At 38.3% G+C, this 5790-nt stretch overlaps 2 long non-coding RNA genes across 2 annotated transcripts; one reads left to right on the top strand and one right to left on the bottom strand.

The window, feature by feature from the left end:
* Positions 1–3052: 3052 nt before the first annotated feature.
* Positions 3053–3937, top strand: LOC118734243. Its single transcript, XR_004992360.1, has 3 exons — positions 3053–3076; positions 3172–3827; positions 3894–3937. It is a non-coding gene; the product is annotated as an uncharacterized LOC118734243 (long non-coding RNA).
* Positions 3938–4270: 333 nt separating this feature from the next.
* Positions 4271–4945, bottom strand: LOC118734242. Its single transcript, XR_004992359.1, has 2 exons — positions 4660–4945; positions 4271–4560 (listed from the first exon to the last, which is right to left on the bottom strand). It is a non-coding gene; the product is annotated as an uncharacterized LOC118734242 (long non-coding RNA).
* Positions 4946–5790: the final 845 nt, after the last annotated feature.

Here is a 5790-nt window from a genome sequence, read left to right as displayed (position 1 = left end):
ACCACTTGAGGGATTTCCCCATGGTGTAATGAACTGAAGGTGGCGCATTCCCGAAACCGCTACTTTGGTTTTGCCGACTTTGACGTTTATGGCAATACGTAAACAAACTTTTTGTTTATAAACAAGTGCAAACGTATTGCAAACGTATTGTGTATTTTCTAGTGAAAAATCGAAGTAATTCGTGCGTTCTGAAGTAAAAAACATTTTATTTGTAATAAAAACTTTATAAAAATGTCGTGTCGTGTGTTGAATTGCAGCAGCCGTAGGGGTAAAGGCCCTAAATGCAGTTTTTTTTTGTTTCCCCGCGACGACGCCTTGGCCAGAAAGTGGGTAGAGTTCTGCCGGCAGGAGAAGCCATACAATTTAGACACCAGCGTAATATGCATGAAGCACTTTACGGATAAGGATTACATGAGTAACTATCATTTATTTTCATTACTTATATTTGTCGATATCTAATAAAAGACTTAGGAACTGCTAGTCGACCAGCGCTTCGCCGCGACGCCATGCCAACCATTTTTGAGTGGAAAATAGATCCTGCTCCGGTGTGTGAGTCACAAAATGACAGCGTTGAAGAGATCATTGAGCTACAAAATTGCGAAGGTAGCAAATATTATACTATAAATATTATATTATTAATGTCAGTGGTTTATTAGTTGGTTTAAATGAAGGCGATAAAGTATATCGGCCCAGGGACGGTACTCTTGATGCTTCGACGTCACCTATCCGTAACTGTGTTTACTATGATAGTGATCTTCAGGAAGTGGAAGTGTTGAAAGTGGAAGTGTACGTTAATAAGTAACAGATCTTTATGTGTAAATGTAATAATATCTTATATTTCTCTTATTTGAAGTGAGACATTCAAGCGCGAAAATGCACACCTCAAAAAGGAAACCGAAAAGCAGTGCACCGAACTCGCTACATTGAAGCGGGAGTCCGACCTGCAATTGAAGAGACACGCATGGAAAATGGAGTCACTGCAAAAACGTTTGGATGAAATGGCTGCCCAAATGAAAAATGTGGAAGATGCACTAGCTTCCATCTTCACCAAAGGGCAGATAGCGAAGCTGAAGTCTGGGTCGAAGCGACGAAAATGGGCGGAAGAGGATATTGCGAAGACAATATCGTTGTATGCTGCCAGTCCTAAAGCATACAGGTTGCTATATAAGCAATGCCTTCCACTCCCATCGGTCCGGACACTTCAAAGTTGGGCACAAAAACTGGACATTTCGCGCGGACTTATAACCCCAGTCTTCCGGTTATTGGCCGCCGCTACCCACATGAACGAGGCAAAGAAGCTATGCGTGTTGAGTTTCGACGAAATGAAAGTAAGACAATCTTACTGTTACGATGTTTCGTCGGACTCAACATTAGCCCCCGTCAACTACGTACAGGTAGCGATGTTAAGAGGTAAACATTACAATCAAGATTTTATAGAATATCAAACCTTTATTAAGGCCTTTTATATTTCAGGTCTCATGGCAAAGTGGAAACAGCCAATCTTTTATGACTTCGACTGCAAAATGACTTCCGTTTTGCTTCGAAGCATGTTGCAGAAGTCAAAAGATTGCGGCTATAACGCAGTGGCTGTCGTATGCGATCTTGGAGGTACCAATAGGGCCCTATTTAATGATCTAGGCGTAACTGAAGACCAGCTGTGGTAAATAATCACAATTAAACTTATTTCAGTTCTTATAATACTTCTCATTTCCATAGGTTTATTTTCAATGACCAAAGGATTTACGTTTTCGCTGACGTGCCACACTTGCTAAAACTTTTGCGAAATCATTTCCTTGATCAAGGTTTCCTAATTAATGGGAAACCTGTGAAAAAGGAAATAATTTTGGAGTTATTGTCAATTACAAGCACGGACTTGACAATAACTCACAAGATTTCTGCAAGTAACTTGACCGTGGCTGGAGCTCACCGCCAAAAGGTCAAGACGGCAGCGAAACTATTTTCGCATACTGTGGCGCAGGCCATAACAAGGGCAGCAAGTCCGGGTCATTTGCAGAACCAAAACTGGACCGAATGCTTCCAGTTATTCAAAACAGTAAGTGTTATTATATTATATTATGAAATTGATATATTATATATTTTACTATATTACATATCGTTATCTTAATTCACAAAGGCTCTAACCAACAGTTTTTCGTAATAAAATATAGCTTAAATAAAAATTTCAAAGTGTTAGTACCAAAAGCAACGGAGTTACATGCCCCTTTTTCAAAAGCTCTACCTATTTTCGATACTATTTTTATAACGTTTATTGCTTCTGCTATAAAATATAATTATTTTTTTGTTTAGGGCCTTTGTGAATTAAGGTTACGATATATTTAAACCGCAATATTAAAACTCATATTCAAATTATACACCTTAGACAAATGACTGGTTTGACGTTCTAAACGTCAGGGTGCCTCACGCCGACTCCAGGAAGCGGTGTCTTGCTTACGGTTTAGCGATCGAGGAGCAAAACAAGATCCTAGACGAGATGACCGACCTAGTCAAAAATATGAGGGTGCTTGGCAAATTTAGTCTGCTGCCATTCCAAAAAGGTAAACTAATACATATGGTTATCTCAAGAATAACATTAAGGGCCGGTTGTTCAATGTCTGGTTATCAGTACTTGCCGGTTAAACATCATTATCGACGTTTTCGATATCATGCATATAACATGTGATCGATAAAGCAGTCTTTGTATTTAACCGGAGCTTCTACCTCCGATTTGTGCTAATCAGACATTGAACAACCGGCCCTAAATGTTTGTTATTTTTTCTTACTATATCCCTAGGAATCATTCAAAGTAATACGGCGTTGAAGTTGTTATTCGAGGACATTAAAGCTCGCTTTAATGTCAAGTATGTCTTGACGTATCGGCTAAACCAAGACGTACTCGAAAATTTCTTCGGCATTATTCGGTCAAAAGGCGGGTTACATGATCACCCTGACCAACAGGAATTCAAGTACCGTCTGCGACTATACCTGCTAGGACACAACAAGGGCGTATTATCCGATTCTGCTAATGTAGAAGAGGATGATACGCCTGACATATAAATCACGCAGCCTCCGCTTACAAGTAATTCAAAATAATTTTTTATCTATTTCATTCGGCTTAAATATAAAAATATATTTTATTAATAATCGCACATATATATTTTACCATATTTACAGGTATTTTGCTGAAAAACTTAAGCTCTAATGCAGAACTGTGGCCGGTTGAAGAAGCGGAATTCGAGGATTTGGAGCTAGACGGACTCGAGCATTTAGCGGGATATATTTGCCACAAGCTGCAGGATGACATTCCCAGCACGTCGTTCAGGAGCAATGACGACCATTCATTCTCCTGGGCGGATCACCTTAATGAGGGTGGGTTATCCCTACCAAGCTCCTCTATGATGGTCCATATGCGAAGTCTTGAGTCAGTCTTTAAGGCATTGAACGAAGATGGCTTGCTCATTACAAATGATTTTGTAAAAACTCACATTGAGCATGCTGCAACAATTCAATGCGACATTGAAGTAAAAAAATTATTTTTCAGGGCAAGAATGTTCTTCAAAATACGAAAATTAAATAAAGAACTCGTTGAAAATGCCCACAAAAGAAAAAGAAAAGCCAAAAAAACTCTGACCTAGATCGATCCATATGGTACCATTATAGAACCGTAAGTATTGCATAAAATACCAAACATGTGGTAAGTTTTGAACTAAAGCGTTTTTAAATTTGTAGAAATTAACCGTTCTTTACTTGCAGCATGAATCAATGTCCGCATTTCACACGCACTGATCTCAGTATTTCAGACTCCTAAAATTAAAATACTTGCATGCTACGTAAGTCCTTAGTTTTAAAAAATCATCAAGCGTCTTTTATACAAATATAAACTTATTTATTTGCAGGCAAGTAATATGATTCATCCAAAGGCCCTTTTCAGGGCCGCCAATTAATTAACAAAGAGATTAAAATTTTATGCTTAGATAAATACATATATACCAATCAACAAGAGGCCCTTTTCAGGGCCGCAATTAAGTTGACAAAGAGATTAAAATTTTATATCCTATATATATTTATGTTCTTAACGTATATATGTATGCATGTATCTTTTTAATAATTGTCACTTAAATTGTATATTTTTTTACTTAGATTTAAAAGCAATTACTTGGTTTTACACATCATTTTGCTTCGTTATAGTTAAACTTAACTAAGCGGATCAATGAAAATATAATATACTGCAAATATATGTATATAATATTCTGCAAAATAAAGACTATAGTAGTAAAAATTTCAAATCGAATAAATGTTTATTAAAACTATACCTCATTGCACTAGCTTCCAAAAACAGAGAAGAAAAATAACTATGACGTACTGAGCTCTGGTTGTTGATGCAAGACTATTTTGCTGAGACTGACGCGACACACACCAATACACCAGGTTGGTTTGCACTAGTTGGTGTCGGCTGGTTTACAGAAAAACTATTAAACTCCACGTTGATTTTCGGCGCCGATGAAGCAACTGAGCCGAAGGTATCATCAAGGTTGACATTTGAAGTTGGTTGTACATTAATTTCTAAAATAGAAATGTAGGTCTCAATTCAGAACTTAGCAAATATTAATTTGGATGGCCGCCTAAAAGTGTAAGCCTTTTTTTAATCTACCGAATCCTTACCTAAAATATCAGGTATTGGAGCCGAGCCAATGCCAGATGAATTATCATCCCCGAATGCTCCAAGCAAATCGAAACTAGCGTCACTCGTTGTGGCTTGTGGATCTTGCACCGGCAGCTGGGGTTGGGGCTGGTTTAAATTGAGCATGTCTATTGGTGGTGATGGTTGAGGTTGGATTCGAGGTACATCCTCTTGCTTTATTTCGGTAGCATCTGGTAAAATAGGCGTTATCTACGGAAGCAGCTGACCTAACAGGCGTAGGTTTGTTGATCGAACTAGGTTTTGTCACTGTTGTAAGGAAAATAAATAAATAATTGAAATGGGCGGAAATACTATAGGGACTTGCCGAAATTATCCACCATTTCCTCGAATTCTAATTGCGAACTAAATATATGTTGTGCGTTTCTTATGGGCTTTGCTGGTAACCAAGGAGGATTCCTACTCGGCGGAAATTCGTTATCCGTGAAACTCAACGACAGCGAAACCTAAAAGTCATGAGGAACCTGATCGGCATCCGGTAAATCATCGAGATCATTCGAGGAAAATGTTATCAATGTTTCTTGTTCCGGTATGAAGCCCGTGTTGATTTGGAATTGACAAATCTTTAAACTCTGAGGACGTACCATGCCTTTAAGTGCATTCCGCGCATGATAAAGCACCACTTCATTTATGGAAAATATGGAAATTAAGCTGCATCAGCACCGGCATGCCTGCCGCGACTTATTTTTTCCAAACCCTGTAAGCAAAGTTTATATTAATACGACACAAATTTGTTATTACTGCCACGCACTCACCAAATTAAATGATTCCACAAGCACAGTGCATGATTTACAAGGCGGCAACTTAGTTGATTTTTCCTTTTGGTCCTTTGGAGATTTGTCAAAAGCTTCCACAGCTTCACAGTTCTCAAACAGCAACACCAGCCCACATACAATTGAAAGCACCACTTTTAAACACGACATGTTAAGTTGAAAACGTTGAAATACCACAAATTACAAATTAAAATCGGAGGTAAGCAAGCATCGACCACTTTCTGTAGGAAAACATGCGCTGCGACAAGATATTATCACTTTTCCGGCACCTGCAATACAAACACAAAATTCTTTCTATTCTTTTGAACACATTTCAAGAGT

This window comes from Rhagoletis pomonella, unplaced genomic scaffold (assembly GCF_013731165.1).
Source record: "Rhagoletis pomonella isolate Grant_MI unplaced genomic scaffold, Rhpom_1.0 Rhpom_scaffold_00002, whole genome shotgun sequence".
Lineage (NCBI taxonomy): Eukaryota > Metazoa > Arthropoda > Insecta > Diptera > Tephritidae > Rhagoletis > Rhagoletis pomonella.
The sequence above is the reverse complement of the archived record's forward strand: the minus strand, read 5'-3'. Positions and strand labels throughout refer to the sequence as shown.